The sequence below is a fragment of the Larus michahellis genome, chromosome 4, assembly GCF_964199755.1.
Source record: "Larus michahellis chromosome 4, bLarMic1.1, whole genome shotgun sequence".
Classification (NCBI taxonomy): Eukaryota; Metazoa; Chordata; class Aves; order Charadriiformes; family Laridae; genus Larus; species Larus michahellis.
This window is the reverse complement of record NC_133899.1, coordinates 52,184,975-52,208,948: the sequence shown is the minus strand read 5'-3', so window position 1 is coordinate 52,208,948 and position 23,974 is coordinate 52,184,975.

The window sequence follows — 23,974 nt, the reverse complement described above, 5'->3', positions numbered from 1 at the left end:
CGGGAGGTTTTTACAATTATTTTCTTTCTTTTTCCCTGGAGCTGCACAAAGTATCTAGAGAAGAGCCCAACGGGAGCAAATGATGCTGCAGCTGCCATCAGCTCCATCCCATGGGCAAGGTGTCCAGCAGAGAAACACAAAAGCGTGACTCAGGATCCCCAGGGCCTGCTGAGCACTGCAGGATGGGTGGTAAGGAAGTTCAACTACATTGTCGTTAAAGAAATGGCACTCCCTTTATCCCTTTCTTTTTCTGGGTAGCAGCTATGCATCTATTATGCGCAGATCTCTTGGACCAGTCATCCCTTCTTCCAGACCTTTCCGCTGAAGCAGGTCTAGCCACAGGAGGGACAATGGCCCTGTGGGGGAAAGCCTATCCTATTTTCCTCTAGTCCCCAATGGAAGTGAAGGTCCCCTGAACTCACACCCTTCCTGTACATTTACTACTCTGCTTTGCTGAGAGCTGCCTGTACCTCCTGTAGGGATCTGCAGTAGGTGTCTGTGGGATGGACAGGCTGATACAATGACTGTCCTGTTCCTGTGACTGTCAATATGGAAAATCTGTCTCAGCATCAGCCCAGCCCCAGTGAGATGGTTGGGGTTTTCGCGGACTAGGTCAAATTTTTCTGGTCTTAAACAAGAAGGTGTGGTAAAGCTCTGCCTATGGGAGCCCATCAACGTGGCTTAGTTAAAAAATATCTTAATGTCTCATTAAAAAGGTATAGGTATCAAAGTCTCTGAGGTGCTATGAGTCTTCATTAACACCAGTGCGTATTCTGGGTCCAAGGCAACAACTGTCTCCCCATTATTCCCTCAAACCCCCATGTTTTTGGGATCTGCTGTGGCAGAAGGACCACAGAAGATGAGAAGACATCTGGAACTAGAAAATACTTCAGCAACAGGAGTGCTGCTGCCAGATTCTTCTGGCCTAGCAATGTAAAAAACAGAATAATTTTCTCTTCCTCACCATTGCATTTTTTTTCAGTGCCCAGTGCAAGCCAGAGAGGTGTCAGTCCCTTTCTCAGTTAAACTTCCATCTTCCAAAATGGTCTGACCTGTTCCTTATCCCTTTTATGCTGTATGAAGTTCTAGTAACATGGGAGGAAATACAGCCCACCTACAGCTTTGATCTAACCTATTTCAGAACAGGGAAAAAGCTAATAGCACTTCTTTAGCTGGGGTGATCAAAATGGAGACCATGGCAAAGACCTGCTCTATGCTTTGAAATAATATTTGGTGTAACTTTGTTGCACGTTTTTGTACCGTCACACATTATGACTCCTGGAGGTAGATTTTCCTGAGGAGGGAAGTAGGAGGTAGACATAACTCATGAGTGGTTTTTACTGGGATGAAAGAATACGTGAATGGAGTTATCCTAGCAGTAGGATGGCAGACCCATGAGTAGACAGCAACTCTTAGTAACCCGTAGCTGAAGGAGGCAGAATGTGCTGAAACCAAAAGAAATGGCATTATCAGGGTGCTGCGTAGGAGCTCGACTGCTCAGAACAGGGAAGGAGATGGGATTCCGGGTGCTGGGGAGTAGAGAGGCAAACAGGAGATGCAGTTCAGAGCCGAGCTTGCTTTATGGACCCAGGGCAGCCAATATCTCCTGTGCAGAGAGTAAGCAGAGCCCCTTCCCATGACGTTGAATGATCTTCTGACAGCTGAGAGATGCATTTTTATTGTCACAGAATGCCTGTGTATCAACACCTTCCTTCACCACTTGTTCAAGAAATTTGGTTTCTCATTGAGTCCTCCTTGAAATGTCTGGTGCAGGCGAGGGAGGACAGCTTGTTAAAATTCTTTTGCTGTTTAATTTCTTTCAGTGGATCCTTCCCTGAAGAGCTTCTAATGAGACTGACCTTTATTAGCTAATTAGGCTCATTGAAATGGCACAATCACATTTAGTGTTTTTTCCTTCTGTGCGTATTCCAGATTAAGTTCTCGTCATTAGGCAGGTTGGAAGGGAACTTGTAACCATGTGTGGAGGTCAGCAGTATGGAGTCCACCCCACATCCCTGCCCCAGCTGCAGAAATTGGCAGGAGAGCTGTGCCGCATGCTGCCAAATAACGGTTTTGACTACACTGTGGTAGTATTGACTTAATTCTGTACCTATTTTTAGCAAATTGCATGCTTACGTATGTGCAAAACAGTTGCTACATACCAGAGACCAACCCAGAGTTTACAAATAAATTCAGCATTAACAGTGTGTTATAGCAAAACCATCCTGTTACAAAAGCAGTCCTGTCCACTAGCCTGTGCTGTACGGTCCTGCTTGAACAATGAATGAAAAAAGGTCTGAAGGTTTAAGAAATATTGGAGTCTCTTCGAGTTGTCATTCAGTCTGGCTGTCCCTATGGAGGCCCCAGATTGGTTGTGGTGGGCACTGCTGCCAATCTTTGGCTCTTCCAGCAGACTCCTTCCTGATTTCATCCATCTTTCCCCACACCTGGAGATGGAAGTGGCACATGAAGCAGGGCAGCATGTAGTACTAGCAAGCTGGGAGAATAGTAAAACCACGAGATGACCTCAGTTGTCAGTTCCCGATTTTTGCATCACCCTCTTCCACTTTGGGAGCATCAGTGGCGTAACTGCTGAACCATACACCTTTATAGGGGGCAAAAAAATTATAGCATCCATCAGATGAAACTGAACCTGCATTCACCTGCCAGTTTTAGAAAAGAATTCTTACTACAGCATTAGTCCATGCTGAGGAAAAAAGAAAAACGAAGACAAGGTTTCCTTTTGATCATGACTGTTAAATGAAGCATTTTGATGCTGGTATTGTTGATTTCTTAAGGACTTGTTGTTTTCCTGAAGACCTAAGCATGAATCAGTTTTATAATCTCAACCTTGGCAGCTCTTGCTGTTCGAGAAGTTTGAACTGCGTTGCAGACGCTGTCGCACACGTTTGTGGCTGAGCTCCCCCTAAGGATGAATGGGAAGTATTCCTGTGCTCAAGGCTCAGTCCCAATAAATTGGTTAACATTTTAGCCATCCACCAAAGTGCTTAAACACATGCTTAAACTTAGGGGCATTGTAATCCTCTTGCCTTGCATATTTGACTGTCTTTTTTCTACACAAGAAGGACAACTCATAACAATCAATTTTAATAGGAAAGTTTTCCAATAAAGCAAGCCATTTAAAAAAGGAAATTACAATAATGTAAGAAAATCTTAGTAAATGGCTTGTTCTTAATAGTAAGTGCCTCTGCTGTAACATACACATTAAGTGAATCTTAAGGGAATTAATGTAATTCCCCAAGGTCTCATTTTTTTTTCTTTTGTGCAAAAGCAAACTGTATTTCATTAATGTTTTATATGTGTAGAATTTCCATACTGCTTCAATCTCTGCTTATTATCTTGTGGGCTAGATATGGTGTTGCTTTATCAGCCTACCCTCCCTCCGTGCTGATCTTGAGCTGCAGGACTGGCAGCATCCCCTTTGAAGAGGGATGTCAGAGAAAGCCACTGCCAGTTTGCAGCTTCTGCCCACATGCAGCTCCAGAACCTCTTCACCGGTCTCTCCTGCTTAGGGAGTTTTATGTGTTGCCAGCAGACTTAGCATATAGCATTTGTCCACTGTCAGTAAGTCAGATTTATATTTATATGAATTACTGTAGCAGAGAAATTAATAAATGTAGCTCCCAATCTGCTTTCTGGAGGACTTTTGCATTGTTAATGCCCTCCCCCTCTCTGCTGTGTCCGCTCCTTCCCTCCAGAGCAATGTGGCAAGTGGGATAAGGATAGAATGGCTGAGCCTTGTATCAGCTAATGACAGGCGGCAGAAAATCCAGGGTATTCTGGTGAGATGGCTTGTAGCATGGTCCAATTACTGCAAGTAACCTTGGTAGTGTGCAGTTAGTGCAACAAAGTTACTAGACAGTTTCTGTGAAATTTCTTTATTAGAGTGATTGCTATGATTTCCCCAGGACTAGAAGCACTTAAGGATGCCTTCCCAGCAATTTTCTTGCTTAGCAGCTCTACTTTTTGGAAAGGCAACAAAAAACCTTGTGTTCACAGAGAGGGCTGAAAGCATCGCAAGTCTGACAATAAATCCAGACCTATTCATGACACGATCCAGTAACTGTAGAAGCCACAAAGACTTCCAAAACACCCTGGCAGGGTTCTCCCCCCGCAGAGAGGGGAACTACAGCGTTTGCCAGAGACAGTGGCTAATGCTGGTTCCTGGCAGCCTGAGCCATGGTGAGCAGCTTTAGAGCATTTTACTTACTGCTGGCTAAGCCAGGGAATCGTTTCATATTTGCATATCCTCCCCAGAAACAGAGAGGGATGGATTAAGGCATACTCTTGCAACCCCATCCCCATTCTGGAAGTTGAGATTATTTGCTCTGAATTAAACCGTCTCAGAGACATCATGCTGGCGCTCCCTGACGCAGCTGGGAAAGCCGGGCACTGTCACGAAGAGATGTCCCCACTCACATGCCTGGTTCTGCTGGACCGGCAACTGCTACAGCTGCATCGTGGGGACTTCTGGGTGTGCGGCACCGGCTCACTCCTGACTGATGTGCCATCACTTGGGAGCCCTCAGAAATGTTTAGAACATAGGCTGGTTTTATCCTCTTTTCAGAGTTAGTATGAAATTCCTTTATGCAAGTTTAAGCTATGATATGCACTCGTTATCTACTAGCCACCTTTGCGCTTCTCAGAGAAGTGGAAGACATCATCTTATTTAATAAGTGACCTGAAAGATTTTCCTACAAGACCAAGAAAATTGATGGAAATGGTGCTTCCTAAAAATATGGGGACAATGGCACACACTGTCTATCATAATTTGTGCTCTACACTCACTGTAATTCAAATTGACCACTGTAGCAAAAGAACTCATTGCCCTGTGACTCAAATAGATTTTTTTTCTTTTTTTTAACTGTTATCTTGGTAACAAACACTCCGCTGTGGCTATAAAATACAGAAGATGATCATGATCTACAGAATACGTTATTACTCGTTCCACAGCTCATGTTGCCGTTGCTTGTTTGTGACCTGAATATGGTCACTCAGCATAACTTCTTAATAAAGACACCACAAGGCAGTTAGAGATGCCATTCACCACTGTTCATGGGCACAACTCATCTTCTTAATACTAGCAAGTATCCTGTTTACGCTGGATTTTCCTGACCAATGTTGGCAATGACAGGCACTGCTGATTTCTTAAATGGAAATGTGTATGCTGGGTCATCCATGTCTTCCCAGTGACTTTATTGCTTCAGCGGAGCTCCCTGTAGGAACTGTGGAAAATTCTCTGTGAGGATCTTCTGTGATCCACCACTACCAGATTAATGCTAATTGTTGCCTGGGTAAGGAGGAGGTGGAGCAGAGAATCAGGTTAAGGGACACTTGTAAGAAGAACTGACAGGACTTCTGTTGGGATTTGTATTGCTCGTGTTGTTACTGCAGTAACTCCCACTTGGATGTATGTAGATTGTGGAGGTGATAGCCTTTATTCTTGCTCCCTTCCTCGTTGCTCCTTCACAAAGTCTGTTTGCAAGGAGCCCCAAAATAGATATAGCTGCTGACTGCAAGGTGTCAGCAGAGCTTTTGCTGCTTCTTGTAGACAGAGCAAGATGTGCACATTGCTCAATCTGAACATACATCCCAGGACACAATACAAACTGAGCTCTGCAGAGACCTGAAACTTCACACTAGCATTCCTCTTTCCAACCTTTCTGTTTTACTCTTGTCTCTTTTTTATCATTATTTCTTTGCTTTTTCATCTAGTTTATTTTATATGAGCGTAACTGATTTTGCTGTTATCTTAAATATCCTTAGGCTTTGGACTGCAATTAGTGCTTCAGCTTAGTATATTTGCTATCTTTTATATTTATAATTTTTCTGGATCCATTCTGAAAACTGTATTTCAAGGTTATTTTTTTGAAGGGGTGGTGGAGGCTGAGTACCAGAGATTCTACGTCAAACAATCGCAGTATTTGCCCACTGTTTGGATAAAAGCTGTAGAAAGCCCCAGGGATTTGTTCTGGGAAGTTGTGAGCAGCCATTTCCAAGACATATCGTCATATGGTTTTGATCTGCCTGAAATTTGTTTGAAACTCATTTGAAATCCGGACTGGTTTTGAGGTCAAACTATAAACCAGCCACTCAATAGTTCAGTAAAGTGTTGAAAGAGCACTTCAGCAATCTGAGGCAAAATAAGGAGCTTTGAAATATCTGATAAAGCCTATGATGCCATTGGTTTTTCTCACTGTAGTAATGATTTAGATTGTCTATGCAAAGAAGTCTGGGTTCCTTTGGGGGTCAAGATCTAGGTCTTGAATTTCGGTTTCAGGGAGAGGAAAACATGAAATTCTCCATCCTGAGATGTCACATTAGTATCAGGCACATAGTTTCCAAAGTCTGATGTTGTTTAATTAGGGTGATTTAGTATTTGCTGCCTGCCTGCAGTATTTGGCTGGGACTCCAGTTGCACTGTCTCATGCAATGAAAACGACTCAGCCCTGGGCGTGTGACTGGCCGGTGCACAGTGCTGCTCCGAGATTTCACCATGGGGCCCACCCTTCCTCTGCAGGACAGCTGGGCCACCACAGTCCTTTTTGGCAGCACCTCAGGGAGCAATGCCCGCACCGGGGCTGACTGTGCAGCAACTCAGTGTCGGCAGGCTGAAGCTGCCTGCCAGCACAGAGCTGAGAGGGAAAAAGTTCCCTTTGTCCTTTGTCATCTTTTCCACCCTGCAAAGAAAATCTGGCCACGAAAGCCAACAGTGTTTGATGTGGCAGCAGAACTGAAAGCTGGACAGGACCTTTGGGATAGGATGGAGCGGATAAGCTGTCTCTTGTCAGACCTATAAAGGGGCATTAAAATCCCTCGTTCATCCTATTTGCCACCACTAGCTGGGATAACACAGAAACAAAACTAAAAAAGGACTGTGAATCATTTTAATTTTAATTAGGGCACTAATGCTTAATAGAAGTGTAATGCAGAATAAATTATCTTTAGGTCACCTCTTAGGAGAGCTCACAGGTGACCCCTGAACTGGAAAAGGATGGTTGGACCTTTTTTCCCTGCATACACTGCTTAGCCCTGCAGTCCCAAAGGGCAGTTGTCTTCTCCCAGCTTCCTGGGAGCAAGCTCTGCCCTCTTTCTAGCACTGGCAGTGTTAGCTCTTAAATGTCAGGAACGAGTTCAGCAGGGGGATGCAGGGAGCCAGTTTGAGGGCAGCGCTTGCCTGGTCTGCCCATCTCTGCTCTGCTATTTCATCTTACGCGTCGCCTTGCTCTCAGATAGTGGTTTCTTATGTCTGCGATGAACTTGCTTCAGAACGGACCCCACCAGCACTCCATCCAGGGATGGCTCTCCCTCTGGCCAGCACTGCCATCAGCTTTCTGGAGTTCTCCCGTGGTGGTTTTGCCATTCAGATAGTTCTCTGAAGGGAGAGCCATCACTTTACAAATTCACCTGCCTTCCTCCTCTTCTTTTACCCTGTGTAATATAATGTGCATACATATATATGTGTGTGTGTGTATATATATATACACACATGTATACATATGCATACATGTATATTTGTCCTCTTCGTGGTTGCCAAGGGCAGCAGCAGAAGTTTACCACTGTTTCAGCTGGAGCTTCCCGCAGGCCAGTAAGTCCTGGCTGTGTTTTCTCCTTGTGCCAATGAAGAGCCACAGGCTTCACTGGCTATAGACATTGTTTATATCACACTGATTTGAGCAAGGGTGAAAAAAGAAAAAGCGCAACATTTTCCTAGTCTTCACCAATCAATCAATCAGGATTAACGTGCACCGGTAAAATGATGGGGGAAGCTGGAACACTAAAGAATACTAAAGGACACTAAATTCACCAATAAATATTTAAAAGTGGATGATGAAATAGATGTGTTTTTCAGAAGAAAAACAAATCTTTGCAGCAAAGGGTAGATTGGGGGAGAGGGAAGGAAGAGGAAAGAATGCATTTTTGTTCTGTATAATTTGGGACCTTTGAAAGAAGGACTATATTTCCTTTTGTGATTTGTGTAGACGGGCAGATAACAACCTCAATGCTTTAATTAACTGTGCTGAAAGTCCCTTCCATTATTTAGATCTTGGATTGTGTATGCATTTTTTTTGTCTCTGCTTTAAGGGGCAAAGAGATTCTGTGCGATCTGTCAGTTTGCTGAATGGCATTATCTCATTCCACACTTATGACTACAGGAATGTGTTTTAGGTAAATGGAGAACAGATTTTGTACCCTTCAAAAATCCTCTCTGTTAGTTCCAGGGTCTTGGCCAAAGGCGTTTAAGTTGTCGATGCAAACAAATCATCATATGGCTGTCCTGGCTTTACAGGACAGATAGAAGGAAAAAGTGACAGGAGCATGTTTTATCCAGTAGCATACCATTTTACTTGAAACACACATCTCTAGAACGTTTGTTGAGTATAAATGTGACATGTTTTTCCCAGCTACCATGTGTGTATGCAGACTGGCACTTTGATCGTTTTTCGTTCTTGTGTTGGTGTCACTCACTCAAACTCCATACACAAATGCGTTGACTCTTCTTTGTCATGTAATCTTTATATTTGCTTACGCTTATGGAAAATAGGTTTGAGCACATACATACCTATTCAGAGTTTTCCACTCACTGGAGACAGAGGTCGTGTTATGCACTCAGTTTGAACTCTCTTTGCCAAGACAAATGTCAGCATAACACGAAAGATGATGGAGAATCAGATAGTAAAACCTTTTTGCATTAAACAGCTTCTGTCAAGTCATTTTATTGCCCTGTCACCCGTACACAACACACCCCGCAGCTGAAGCATGTGATCTGCTTGCTAGCCTTAGAACTGGTACGAGTTCCCCTACATGCTTTTAGCTCCATAGGTCAGGCAATCCTTACCATCAGCACCTCACCTCGTGAGACCTACCTATTCTTTGTGACAGACACACCATTTTTGCCAAAAGGGTTGGTGTTTCTTCCAGATCACTGAACACACTTACACGTACGCACTCCAAAACTGTGCTTCCCTTTGGCCACCGAGCAGCTGACTTGGATCGTGTTGGCACAGAGGGTTGTGACCTGCCCAAGAATTTCTCTTTTGTGTTGTCAATATTGCATGAAATTCAACTATTTAAATTTTGCTATTTTACTTATCATTTTAAATAAAACCTCAAGCTGACAGTAGACTTGTCATTTCAGGAATGTAGGGTCTGTTTTTTTCATTCCCAAGTGCCATTACACATCCCTCTCTGAATGTGGTATTTTTGTGTCATCTGAAAACATGTTTCTTCAGTAATTTGTTATGGATCTTTAAACTTGACTGTATCTGTTTAAGGCAAATGACAGGATAACTGTGCCAAATTTCCATTATTTGCTATTTTCTGAGTTACTAATTATAAAATCATAGACAGGAGGAGGGTGAGCGTGGAGGACACTGGGTGTGTTTGGAGACCTCCAAGGCTACTGCTGGGATCAAGGAATTAAAACCTGGCATGGTGTCAAAGAAGATGAAAACACCTGCAGGCCTTCAGAAAGGAGAAGGACGTGGGAGGTAAGTGACTATTTTGAAACAGGGCGGCAGTGCCGACTGTTCTGGGAGAGACCACAGAGGGCCGGGAGGGTTTGACAGCAAAACAGGGGAAGCTGCGTTCAATGGAGAGCGCTGTGCCTTAGCAAGTGTTTGCACCAGGGAGGAATAAAAGGATGTTTCCACACAAATTCAGACTAAACTGAGCTTCCTTTTCAAAGCCTGCGCTGGTCACATACACACAAACCATCTCCAGTACTTCGTAACGCTACACAGTGCCCATGGGGAACACTTCTGGTTTGCCTCACACGTTCAGTTCAACTTAAATAATTTTCTGAGTGAACAGCCGGCTCGGACTCCGTATTGCTCTAATACGTTGCTGGGCTTAGTGCAGGATGAGGGTTGTGTCCTGGGACTTCTTGGTGGATAAGGAGGAATTTTTCCATGCATATTTGATTTTTATTTTGGACAGCAGTGCAGGACTGACACTGCAGACATGAGCCCTAGGTTCTAGTTTCAGCATACGACCATGAATACCCAGTGCATGCCCATATTCTATAGGTAGCTCCAGGGAAGCAGTCAGGTAGTTTGAAGCTTTTAGTGAATATACAGTAAGGAGATAAACTTCCTCTTGCAGCTATTTAGCTTTCATACAAGAGGATGTCTTGCAGATCGATCACAATCTGATAGTAACCCTTCATCAGAGGGGAGTGGTGGAGAGAATCGTGATCTGCATGGTGAGAATTGTGGCCGTTAATTACCAGAGCAGGTGAGACAATCTTGGAGCCTAATTACACCTGGTGTCCTCTTATCTGGTCTGTCTTCTTGTAGCTGCCAGTGGTAATTCTTCAGCTTGGTTTCAAGTAAGTACACTGTGCAATGTGACTAAGATAGTGCAATCACTCCCATTACTAATGTATATGCATAATTAAATCCAGAGGGCTAATTTGCTGTTTTGCAAGCTTTTTATCATCCGAGTGGAAAAATCGGGTTCCCAGGCAAAGCTCACTTGCAAAGTAGAGGCCAAGTTGTGTGGAGAACTTGATTTTATTGTTTCAGTGCTTAGTTCTCAGGTGCCCTGATGCCCAGTGAAATGAACAGCCTGATTAAGTGGATATTTAGGTGCCTAATTAGAGCCACAAAAGCTGCCATGCAGAGTCAGCGACCCTCTGAGATGGTCAGCAGCAAATGCCATGAGAGGAGCAGGAGCTACATGTTTAATTTTGAATGATGGGGGCACCTTCTTCATTCATGCTACTCATCCAGGGCATCAGTTACTTAGGTGGCTGCCCCAGCTGTTATCCAAATATATACTGGGTAAGTGAAATCCTCCTTCTGTAAGATTTAGAATAGGGATTTGCTGCTAAGTCCAGGAGTGACAGAAACACACCACAACCAGCTCTTTGGAAATACATTGCTCCTCTTTCTTCCTCCCTCTTCCCTATTATAGCAGTGGCAGTTTATACCACCTCACCATCCCTTTCCTGCAGCTTTGGTCTGTGCTAGCTTTGGGTTGTCAAAATTCCTATGGGATCCCAGTTAGCAGATACAGCTACTAGAAGAGCAACAGCTTATCTGTGAATCCCTGTAGGACTGAAATATTGAGTTATTCAGTGCTGTCAGGACTTGAGTATATTTGGGCAGGCCCAGAGGCATAAATTTAAGCAACCAGAGAGCTTTACTGATGGGATCTTAGGCCTCACAGGGATTCAGCCATCTCCGAAGTTAGGCAATAGCTGAAAATGGGGCTCTGAGGATTTGCATTTTGAATGAAGGAAAAGTCTCTCTGTAGACTTAGCCTTCATAACTATGCAGGATGGGAGGCACTGGGGAGCCAGCATTATATTATATTAATTGGCTGAGCAAAGTGAAGCCTAAAATTCCCCTCAGTGCTCTTCTTCTGTCTGTCAGAGGTCTTGTTCAATAGCTGAAGCCTGTTTAGTTTAGAAATGCATGTGACAAAGTCCTCCAACATGCGCTGTGGGTAACATTCCTCCCCTGGACCTCAGAGAACTGGCTGATGGAAATGAACAGGACTTCGTATCATGATCCTCTGTGACTCTGGGTCTGGATACAAGGTAAGCACTACATGTAGTTGAAATACATAAATCTGCTGCAAATTGATCCTGCTTCACAGAAACTTAGTTGCTTTCCTTTATTCCTGTATCTTTCAATGTAATGAACTGGGAGCATTTCTGGTACCAAAGGACTTTAAAGGCTAATATAAAGATGGAGCATGAAAATCTAGATTCCTGCAGGAGATAACTGTGGAATGTAGTGCTATACTGGGAACAGAGAGTGATGGGAAGAGCAACCAATGGTCTTTGGAGGATGGCAAAAAAAATACATGTGAAAGACTAATTTTTATGATGCATTTGGAGGACCCCTAGTTGTCTGAGGTCCAAAATTTAGATTTTAGTAAATTTTTTATGAAAAGGGCGCTAAAGCAGATAAAATACCTGTTAGTTCCCATTAGAGATACCCATGATCAGGGCTGGTGTCTCTCAGGACAAGGCTCGGCTTTGCTGTGGTATAGGAATAACGTACACAGCTGATTTATCTGGCAGAGTTGCAAAGACAGGCAGAGCAGGATAAGCAGCCAGAGAGGTCAAGGGGAGCTTCTTTGGTCTTCGTGTCCTGCTGCCTGGGAAGCGGTCCTGCCACTGTACCGGCACCCTCCGGCTGCTGTGAGCCTTGAGGATCTCTCCCTCATGCATGTATGTTGTCTTGGGCAAATGCCCAACTCGATCTTCATCTAAGGTCAGCCTTTGGGACCTCTGACCACTTGTTGCCAGCTGAGCTGTTTCACACACCTGATTTTTGGAGAGGTGCTCCTTCTGTTAATCACGTCCTGCTTAGACACTGCTGTTGGGAACCTAAAAACAGAAGGGCCCACCTTCACCTTTTAGACAAGATATTTCTCCATCAGGTTTGCAAGCAGGGATAAAGAAGCCAGCGATGGTGTAAGCCGAGCCAGCAGGTTTCACTGCCCACCCTGACAGCAGTGCCATAATAAGCCGATACTAGCAGGGACCAGCAACCCTCTTCTATACGAATCATAGAATGCACACACGGTTTCCATTTCAGTCCTTAAAGGTGAGCTCTCTGCGAGTGAGGATTTTCACCTTGTCATTACTGCACACCATACGTGTTCATATCAAAGATCTGCAATTCTTCCATGTTGCTTTTTTTTGTAGTTACGAAGTGTCAGAGGTTACTGTGCCCAAGCAGAGATGCTCTTCCGAGTTGGAAACTAGGAAAACTAGGACAACGGCCCTCGGGCATGCTGCTAGTAATGAACTGCATTTGAAAAATGTAATGTTTTTTCTAAGGCACTGCACATAATTCTCATAACAGCCTTTTCATTCTGGCATTTATTATCTTCATCTGAAAGTGGCTGGGGCTGATGAAGGACAGATAGTCCATGCATCCAAGATGAGGTTGGTGCTGGAAGGACATCACAGGTAATGGTCAACGCTGTGCTCCCTTGCTATCGAACGCCAAAAGAGGAATGGGAAATAATGGCTGAAGATTGTCAGAGCAGGTGGAAGCTACATCAATAGATCAGAAAAAGACTGGGGGCTGAGGGAAGACTGAAAACTGAACATGGATCCCTTTCTGATTGATAGTTTTAGATTGAAATCTTTCACTTGAAAGATTTCTGGAATTTAACACTGTTCCATGCAGTAAGGCAAAGCTACTTTCACTTGAAAGATTTGTGGAATTTAACACTGTTCCATGGAGTAAGGCAAAAGTAATGCCCAGAAACAGCACACAACCAAAACCAAATTCTTAGGGTTTACTTTCCTAGGTAAAAAAAATAATTATTGTATCTTTCCATCTACATCAATCAATAGTTAGATTTTTTTTTTTTTTTCTTCAGAAACGGCGTTACTGCTCTGCATATTCCAGAAATTTGATTGAAAAACCTTAAGGATAAAGAAATGGAAAATATTATGTGCTATCTATTTGGCTCCAGCAGGTACAGTATCTGCTTTAATTAATAATGATGTATCTCTGCAGATCAAGAGTAAAAATACAGTCCCCGCTATCAATCCTTACATTAAATATTCAAATCATCCATTCAATATTACCTAAATATAGTTACAGTAAAGAAGCAGCATTCGTTTATTTGTTTATACTCTCTCAGTTATGCAGGACATTATTCTGTGTGTTGCATCAAAGATTTCCTTTCAAATTCACCTGATTTGAAAGGCAGTTTCTCCTGACTATGCAAGTCAGCAGAGAAAGTGGCTGTATTTTATCAAATTCAGCTGCACTTTTCTTGCTGAAGCATGTTCAAAAGCCAACAGATCTATTTTTGTGATTCATTGCAGTCCATTCTGCTGCTGTTCAGTTGAAGGGAGCTATTTTTGTAATTATTCAGTAGCAAATTTATCAATTTAGTTAGTAGTGAAAAAGTTCCAGACACCTCTCGGATGAAGGTTGATAAATGGATCCAGAAGAAAACTGTTCCTCTACAAAAAGGAGCGAGCTGGCCTGGGAGAGGCTTGCACACAGCTCTGAACTAGCGTCACAAAAAAGAAAAGCTCTACTTTGAAGCAAGAGAAGGACAAGGACTGTCTTTTGCATATGTTGAGGCTTTTGCATGTAAGTTATTTGGTATTTTATTAATCAACCTATTGTGTTTATTATGAGACAGGTCTTGAAAATGCTGTCAAAGTATTAGTCTGATGGTTTTAGCCAGTTCAAAGGAAAAAATCGGGGCAAGGCTGAAAAATGTCTAAGAATATCCCTTCTGGCTGCTTGAGGGAGATGAAACATTTCATTTTTTTTAAACACAGGAAATTTGCCTCTCACCAAATTTAACTATGGTGACCATTAGAGCAAAATCTAACCAGCATCGTCATGACTGGTCTCTGACTCTGTCTCCCTTGTGGTCTGAAAAACAATATCCCCCTTCCAAGGAGGAGGACACCAGTTAGCACACCAGTTCTCAAGCCCAAAAGCAAGCAACTAGTTGTCATTGTATTTAGCATATAAGAAACCTTCCTTCTAGAGCTATTAAAAAACTGGAGAACAAGGGAGAAAATACGTGGATGGGTTCACCTTTTGAGATGATGTGATATACATTGCTCCAGGCATCCCAGTGACCGAGGGCAGCTGTGCTCTCCAACCCTCTCACCACCCTGTAGGCTAGAGCCCTGCCAGGACTTACAGGAGTAAGGGAATACAGCTGGGGAGATTGCCCTAAGGATGGTGATAACTGGGCCATGCTGGGAGGGTGGCCTTGCGCTGGGATGGGATAGTTCAGGCCGCAGAGGTGGGGTTGCAGCCTGGGGGACACTGGCAGCACTGTATGGCAGTGTTACACAAGTTCAACCAGGTTTTTCTTTCTTCCAGGGTTGGGAATAAGGACAAAGCATACCATGCCTGTGACTGAAATGTGTGTTTTTAAGAAGGAGCATCTGTAAGTCCTGTTGTGACTTATCTGTTGCTCTTCTGACCAGATTCCTTTCATTTTCTTCTTCCATCCTGGCTCTTTTCTTTGGGGGCTACTTTCCCATGGTTTCTTTCCTTCCAGCTCTTTCTCTTTTTCTCAGTGTGTACTAATGTGTTTCCCATGCCTCTTCTGAGCTGACTTGGCACTGGAAAGGTCACAGAGCTAATCAGCAAGCTTTGCCACTGCAAAAGCAGTATATATAAAAAAACAACAACCATAAACCCAACAAAAACATTCTCTCCTTCTCCTTCCAGTTCTTTAGCTTTAGGCAGAAAGGACCAGGATGGGGAGAGTGCATTGGCACCAGCCCAGTATGTGTGCATTTAACATTAAGCCTGCTAGAACTAAATGTACTGCAGGGAAAATACAGAATTTGTGCAGCCGACAGTTTGCTCCTGTTATGGAATTTGCCTGTCACTGCTAATGGCACAGAGTAGTGATTCCAGGGATGATATTAAGCCAGAGCAGTGTGTGTGTAATACTGGTACCAATACACGCACCAGCACTCTCACTCCAGAGACGTGTGGAACATACCGCTGGCAGGGAGATGGGGAGGCAGTGAAAGCAGCTGAATAAGTAGCATTGTGGCTTTGTTCCGCCTGCTTGGAGCCTGAGCTGGGATTTTTCTTCTTTTCATCGCATTTCTCATTGTAATACCAGGGTCACACTTTAATACAGCAAATATAATTACAGTGCAGTTATACCGTCTGACTCTGTTTCATGATACCTATAATTACCATTAATTCATGTAGCTAGGAGGTTAGTTAATGCAGTGAACGCATTACTTATCAGTCTACTTGCTGAGTTACTATATCACATTTTAATTGCAACTGTGCTTTTTGCACATATATCTGAGAGTTCACTGCATGGCAGTCATTCCTATTTTGTTAAGCTTATGATTCGGTTCAGCCTGTTTACAAGTATATAGTATTTGTTTTTGTGGCAGTAGTACGTAAGGTCAATTAAAAAAGTTAAATCACTATCCAGACTGGTAATCCGTCCTATCTGAAGTCCCTGCCCGGCTGAAAAATGTGTGTACCCAAAGAGTTTAACAAGTGTAGTGGGGTTGAATTTTGTTTTTATTCGCCTCCTGTTTTATATGCACTTCTTTAAAGGTGATCCAGAGCTGACTAAGTTTCAAATGATTGGCAAGGCTCATGACGCACTGCAAATCTTTGGGATTGGGAGAAAAGTGATGAAAGGGCATCGCTGTCCTCCTTCCCACCCCCTCCATAGAGCCATGGATGTCCTTCTGCTGGATTCAGCAGCACTTGGCTTCGGCGAGGATTATGACTTTGCATCCCAATGGTGACATTAGTTTGATGTAACTTTTTTTGTTTTAAATAAAAAGGTTTTGCCCACTTTAGTAGCTTATGAGGATCAGTCACACTTCAAAGGGTGCCCAGGCTGAAGTCCTGCGGCCATTTGATGTTAGAAGGTGGCAGGAGGCATCTCCCTGCTTCCTTCCTTCCCCTCCTCTCCTGCCTTTGTTCTTTATCCCCAGATAAAGTTGGAACAAGAAGCAGCAGCTCGGCCAGCAGTGAATGTCTGCCATACATTGCTGAAGAGCTTCCTCAGCCAGCCTGGAGCCACTGCAGCATGGCCAGGCCAACAAGCCTCTTCCTCTATGCTTTTCATCGGCTTGACTACCTTCCCCCATGCCAGGACCTCCTTCCAAAGCCCTGTGCACCTCTCTCTCCCCTTCCTCTGCTAGTCCTTTTTCTCTCCCCTTACCCTCACCCTGCCTTTTTCTCCCCCCAGCATCCTGAGCTGGGTGTCCAGCACAGATCAGAAGGAGGGGGTGGCCATACGCAGCTCCTGCACAGCCAACATGGGACCACAGAGCCGGCAGTAGTCAATTGCACCCATTCTGCCTCAGATGTCTCCATTGCTTCTCCCTCAATTTTCTAGAAATGTTTTATTGACTTTTCAGGCAAAGAAAAACCAAAACAAATAATTGAGAAAAAGGTATAGGAGCCAAGTAGAAAGCAATGGAAAGACAGTGTAAGGGTACTTTTCAGCTTTTATTCCTACACTCCCCCTTTTGATACCTCCCCGTTCTCCTGTTTCTGTTCTTTCCATCCTTCCCTCTCATCATTTGCTTTTTTTACTTCCCAATTTTCAGTTCATCTATCTATGCTCTTTTTTATAATCTAATATTTTTCTCCTGGGGAATTAGATTTCAAACGCAGAGACAAACTGTCTCTGCGCACTGGAAGAAATTTTCACTTGGTTTATATTTCTTTGTGGGTCTGTGACTGGAGGATTTTCAGAGGATCTTGGAGTACAGAGGCACTTGCACTTCTTTAAGAAGGAGTGGGAACTCAGCCCCTAAGGGAGGACCTGTCTGAAACCTAGGGATGGCAGGTGCTGTGAAAGGACCAGGGGAACACAAACCACTTCAGTTTGTCATGCCAAAGGGCCTGGCCTCAAGTCTTGCCTTTCTGCTTGGTAAGTGCCAGCTGCTGGAAGGGCAGGTTGCCCTGGCGTGGAGGGAGGCAGTGATGGGAGCTGTGCCTTAGCCAGCTTGTAAACCATCTTTGTACGTGTACAAAAATTAGGATAATTATATCTCATCTAATAAGAGTCCGTTTGTGTGCTTTTGCTGTTTACATGTATCGAGAAGGAAATCACAGACAAGCGCCTGCCAAGTATATCGCTAGAAATATTTTTGAAGCTGTCATCTACCGGCATTGAATACCAGAGGCAGTTTAATCTCTCTTCCACTCTCTTTCTCTCTCTAAGCCCCCGCCTCCCACACTCTGGCCTGTTTTCTGTAGAGATAAGAGTTTGGCTTTTTATTGCAGTGTAAAGAATTAGTATTTTACTATACTGGTCCCGTTTGGTGCCACCACTAGCACAGCTAACCTTTGGATTTCCAGCACTGAGAGACAGATGGATTTGTGGAATGGATATGCTTATTCTACAGCCATCAAATACCTTACTCATGATTTGCATTCAAGTGGCCATTATGAGTGACTTGGAGAAATGAAATCCAGAAGGAAACCTAGAGAGGAATGTGTAAGGAAACTGAGTCAGGTTCATGGCACAAACTTACCTAAAAATCTGTTGAAACCGTCCAAACCGATCCCTGTACATTCATGTCCTGCAGCTTGTGGAAGATGCTGTGTTCATTGTTACGAAGAATAGAAAACTTGAAATCACCTAGACCTCCTGGTGTTCATCACAGTGAAAACAACAGGAAACTACAATACTGACTGTCAAAATATAGTATGGGGAAAAGGAAAGGTGGCACCTTGGAACGCAAACACAACCCTCTCCAATAAGCACTGACCAGTCAGTTATATACCTTAAAAACACAACTTAGAGCATATTACTTGTATTTGAAGGTAGTGAAAACACGAAGAGTGATCCTAAACTGGAAGCAGGCATAGATCAATTCATTGCAAAGCTAGAATAGGGAAACAGAGGATCTGGCCTGCAATGTTGGTGGTGTCGTATGCTTCCAGGAAACCTTAACAGAGAAACAAATATTAGTAGGGGTAGAACATTTTCTGACATCACGCAGTGTGCATAGTGACTTCAGTTTAAGAAAAAAACAAAAGGCAGCTCTATGTGCACTCTTCTGTGCACATTTCCATCTTTTATTCAGTACAGAAACTCCAAGATCTGTTTAATTTTTTTCTACATGTTTTATGTGATCCAGTGCTTGAATTGTTACTATTAGTGATTTGGATTCCTGGAGATAACAGGATCCCCAAACACAGAGCCAGAACTGTTGTGCTTTACCCCATCTGTGGAGTCAAAGTGTGCAGTGTACAGTTAAAAGCACAATCCATCTACACTTCGGAGTCATGGGGATTTTTCCATGGAATAAAGTGGAAATACCAAGTCAGAGTGAATGGGGTGGAAACTACTTAAAGAAGGATGGACTCAGACATCCTTACTTCTAATTGTGTTATTTTAGATACTTCAGCAAAGGATTGGATCATTTCTTATTCTATCTATCTGAATTAATTTGTCCATCTTTTGTTCTTTCTTTATTAAATTACAATTCACGTATTGTCAACTTCTGAATTTCTAGGTGAATCTAATAGCTGTGAATCTTGGGTTACAATACACAGAGGCAAAAAACTTAAGTTAATGGTCTTCTGAGGAACTGAGTAATTTGCTGTCATAAGTGGATATATAAACATTAATTATGTTCTGAAGAGCTTCAGCTATTAAAACTAAGTTAGAAGGAAAACCAGGACTGTCTAAATTATCGGTTCTGGTTTTAACAGGGATGGCCAAAAATGCTGATGACCTTAGTGCTCCCCACTCCACACAGTGCTGTTTGGCACCAAGCTCACCTTGCATAAGGTTGACATTTAAAAAGTTGCCCACCACATTCCTTACAAAGCTCTGTCACCAGGCTACGGGGACTTTGGTCAGTGACACTTATCTACACTTTTCTCTACAATTCAAGTTTTGGAGAGAAGTTATCTCCAATATTGTGGTTCACTATTTTACCTGATAGAGCAGTTTTTATTACTGTTATTAAGTATTTACTCAATGCTTGCATCATGAATGATGCAGTACCTGAATAGGACAACACAGTGGATTGGGTGTGTACCTACATGTATCTGCATCAGAGGTTGCAGAGAGGGGGTTTGGAGAGCTGTTGCACTAGGTGGACCTGCTGTGCATGGGAAGTGCCCGGTTCATGGGGCCAAGGTGCTGCAAGTGGGATGAGACCCCACAGCTCTGACCAGTAGCAACTACCAAGAGCAAACACGTTTCCCTGGAGCACAGATTTTTACATCTTTGCACAAATAAAAATTAGTAGTTACAAACCATATTGTATCTTCCTTGACAGCTGAGTGAAAATCAAACAAACCAAGTCCTTGAGTCACTGCTCCTACAGGTATGTGTTGACTAAATTAAAAAGCTGCAGTTAATTAAAACTAAAAACTACAGAGGAGAAGGACTTGGGGGTGTTGGTGCATGAGAATCTCAACATGACCCAGCAACGTGCACTCGCAGCCCCGAAAGCCAACCACATCCTGGGCTGCATCAAAAGAAGTGTGGCCAGCAGGTCGAGGGAGGTGATTCTGCCCCTCTACTCTGTTCTCGTGAGACCCTATCTGGAGTCTTGCCCCCAACATAGGAAGGACATGGACCTGTTGGAGTGAGTCCAGAGGAGGGCCACAAAGGTGATCCGAGGGCTGGAGCACTTCTCCTATGAGGACAGGCTGAGAGAGCTGGGGTTGTTCAGCCTGGAGAAGAGAAGGCTCTGGGAAGACCCAGTTGTGGCCTTCCCCCTTAAAGGGGGCCTACAGGAAAGGTGGAAAGGGAGTCTTTATCAGGAAGTGTAGCAATAGGATGAGGGGTAACAGTTTTAAACTGAAAGAGGGGAGATTTATATTAGATATAAGGAAGAAATTCTTTCCTGTGAGGGTGGTGAGACACTGGAACAGGTTGCCCAGAGAAGTTGTAGATGCCCCATCCCTGGAAGTGTTCAAGGCCAGGCTGGATGGGACTTTGAGCAACCAGGGAGGGTTTCCCTAGTGGGAGGTGTCTCTGCCCAGGGCAGGGGGGTTAGAACTAGATGATCTTTAAGGTCCCTTCCAACTCTAACCATTCTATGATTCTATTTCCTGTTGGCATTAATGAGCCTTTCATTTGGGCAAGATGGTGCACATCAGGACAGTTATCAAATTGTATTTCCTCACCCAGCTGTCACACGCTGCTTCAGCTGAGTGCCACAGTTGCCTCTCAGCTGCTGCTGCATTTCTTTGGGCCATGGGGTTGATCTCTGCTTTGACTGAAGCTGTGTTAAGATGCCCACTTTTTAATCAGGTCATTTTATGGCATTCCTGGTCGCTTACGTTTTTTTCTCTTCCTCTGCGTTTTAAAGTGCATCTTTGCACTTCAAGAAGATGGAAATACATTCAAGACAAATGATGTCTGCAAGATAAGAATATAGCCATTTCTCATCCTTAGTTTACTATGACAACGTACTGTTGATACATCTCCTTTAGCAAGCAAAAAAGCAATTTTAGTTTCTTTCAGCTCAAAGTTTCGCGAAATGTCAAAGCAGTGCTGAGTCTAGAGCAAGAGTAAGATTGATGGCAGGTTCCCAGCCTGTCTGCTGGATGGGAGTATGGTGAGACAGCTTTTGCAAGCTCCTCTAAGAAGCCTGAATCTTGGGAAAAATTGTCCCATCTTTTAGGTCCTACTGCTCTCCCTGAGACCCTATTTTACAATATGTTGTCAAAGGTGGAGCTAAACAATAATACATGTGTATTCCAGTTTTTAGCTCCTCTAGTAGAGTGCTAAGAAAGATGCTCAGAGACGTAACGTCTAATACAGGTTATGTTTAATTAATCTCCAAACAAATCCAAAGGAAATAACTGGGTCTGTCCCTATAAGCAATAAAGCATGTCAGAAAATGGATCATTATTTCTGATGGGTTTATATTTACCCTTTTTGGAGGGGATTAGGGGGCCCCGAGAGGAAAAAAGGGATAGGGTTTTTTTTCTCCCCAGCTACTTGAAGTACTAAAGAAGTATTCCCCTCCATTATGGAAGAAAAGCGTGAAATGATCTTTTAAAAATGTATTTTCCCACAAGTCTAGCACAGTATGGGACACTAAAGTTTCATCCTAAGACACATCTTTCTGTGACATTACAAACCAGAATGCTCACCTAATCATATGAAGGAGAGGAAGCTTCTTTTCCTGTTGAGATACAAAGCAGGGAATTAGTCTCAGAAGTAATTGGTTACAGCTTTTCTGGGAGTGGTTGCATTACCCCATCCCCAAAACAGTTAATGGGGAGATTGACAGTGTATTTCTGCAATTAACAACCATTTAAAACCCTTCCGTTTAGAGAGGAAGAGCCCCGTGCTGATTTGCAGTATTGGGGCCGCAGAGATTTGGTTTCTGTCGTGGGGGCAGGCTCGGACCACGAGCCCCAAACACGCACGTTGCATTTTGGCAGGCGGAGCTGCTGATGTTCCCCATTAGGTCAGGAAATGTGTGGGGTTTGCCAGTCTCTGCAAGGTAAGTGCTGTTTTGGCCAATGTCCCAGGGCTCTGGAGGAGCTACAGCACAGCGAGGAGGTGACGTGGCACTGCCTCTCCTGGCCCTGAAGTCCCTTTTCCTTGTGGCCCTGTCCTAGCTGCTCCCGGGCTTCTCCCTGGTAGGCAAAACTCCTGCTGGGGCCAGGAAGCCAGGAGCTGGGAACCGGAGAGAAAATCATGTTCTGAAAGAATTTTGGGATATGAACTAGCAGAAAATATACAGCTGCTGCTCCTGGGAGAGCTAAGAATAGCAAATACATCTGCCTCTGGAAAACTACCTCATCTTCTCCCAGGATGCAGCCCTCAGTTCTGGCTACCCATCAGAAAAAAAATCCATGAAACATAGAACGGCCTCAAAACAGGTAATAATATAATTTGGAGACTGGCAAGATTTCCATATGAGAACAGATGGAGCAGGTGAAGCCTGCATATTTTACTGAGAAGATAAGTTAGTGTATACGGTTTGCACAATGCTAAGTAATACAGAGAAAGTACATGTGGGTCCTGTGCAAGCTTCTGAGTGCAGTAACAGGAGAGTGCTGAAAGCAAAGGGAGGAAACCAAATGGAAAAAAAAAGAGAGAAGGGGATAGTTTTATCCCTTTCAGAACTAACCTATGGAAATCCTTGCTGTGAGATGTTCTTCAGGAGGTTTGTGGAATTCAAGACCAGCAATCACTTAGATGGTCTCAGTTGCTTTCCTTGGGCAGTTGAGTAACTGCGTGACCGTAAACGGTGCTGTGACAAGCAGGGTTGTATCAGGATCCATCCTCCTTGGAAGTCTTGGAAAGTGTTATTAAACAGTGTGTTGGGTGATATGAAGACTGCTGAAAGATTTCTTGTTCTCTTGTTATTCACAGGACACCAAGAGTTTTGGAAGCTTCAGGTCCCGATTCCAACTTAGCTGTGACAACACATAGGAGGTTTGGGGTTTTTCTAAGTATTAATTTTTTTGCTTTAGGGTGTGCTTCAGTGAGCAACTCTCTGCAGAGACAGGAGAGGAGGATCAGCTTGGCAGGTGCTGCTTGTGGTTGTACTCATCTTTCTACAGAGGCTGAGAGGCTGCTGCTCTCCAGGAGAGGATCTTCATCTCTGGCATTTTAACAAACTTGAGGCGTCCCAGTGACTTTCCCCTCAGAGTCCAAAGCCCATACAGCATTCAAAAATCAGTACATCCCAGCAGTCCTCTTTTGGTAACCGATGAGAGCTGAGGCTGCGTGCTGAGGCTCTCCATCCCTGCCAGGGAAGGAACTTGGACAAGAAGCATCTCTGAACTGAACCAAAACTGAATGCCCAACTCCATGTCCATATTCTACACAACTGTGATACACTGTGTAGGCAAAGAGACATCTCGTCTCTCAATCGCGGCAGGAGGCCATGCTTCTGTACAGGTATGGAGGGTCAGAGCTGACCCTAATGATGGCGAGTAGTGGAGGTGGGGGGCGCGTGGACAGAGTAATATCTGAGGAGAGATGTATCGTGGCAGTAGAGAATGAATGAATGAATGAATGGTGCCCTTCAGACTGAGCTTCAATTAAGAGAACGAAATAAGAACAAAACTACCTGCTTTTCAAAAATGAAAGGTAGGAAAATACCATTGCGAACAGCACTGCATTTGCTTCTCAAATAAAGGGAGAATGAGAAAAAGGAATCCTGTTGGAACGTAAATTAGTTGTGGTCTTTATTTCTCGAGACTGTCAATTGCAGTAAACAGCAGCCTACATGCAATGTCCCAGGTCTGTGAAAGCACAGGTTTAAACAGGAAAGTGCATTTCTTACAAAGGGGACATTGCAATTTTCTTCTTAATAATGAGGTTGGGCAAAATGCAAGGTGCTGATAGCCTACGTACATATATATTATCAGAATCTGTAGTACCTGTTAACATTAAGGCAGAAGCACTGAAGAAGGAAGAGAATGAGTAAAACCTGTGATGCTCTGGGGAATTTTTGTAAAAGGGTAGTATTTACATGTATAGTAAAAACCGGATGGTGCAACAC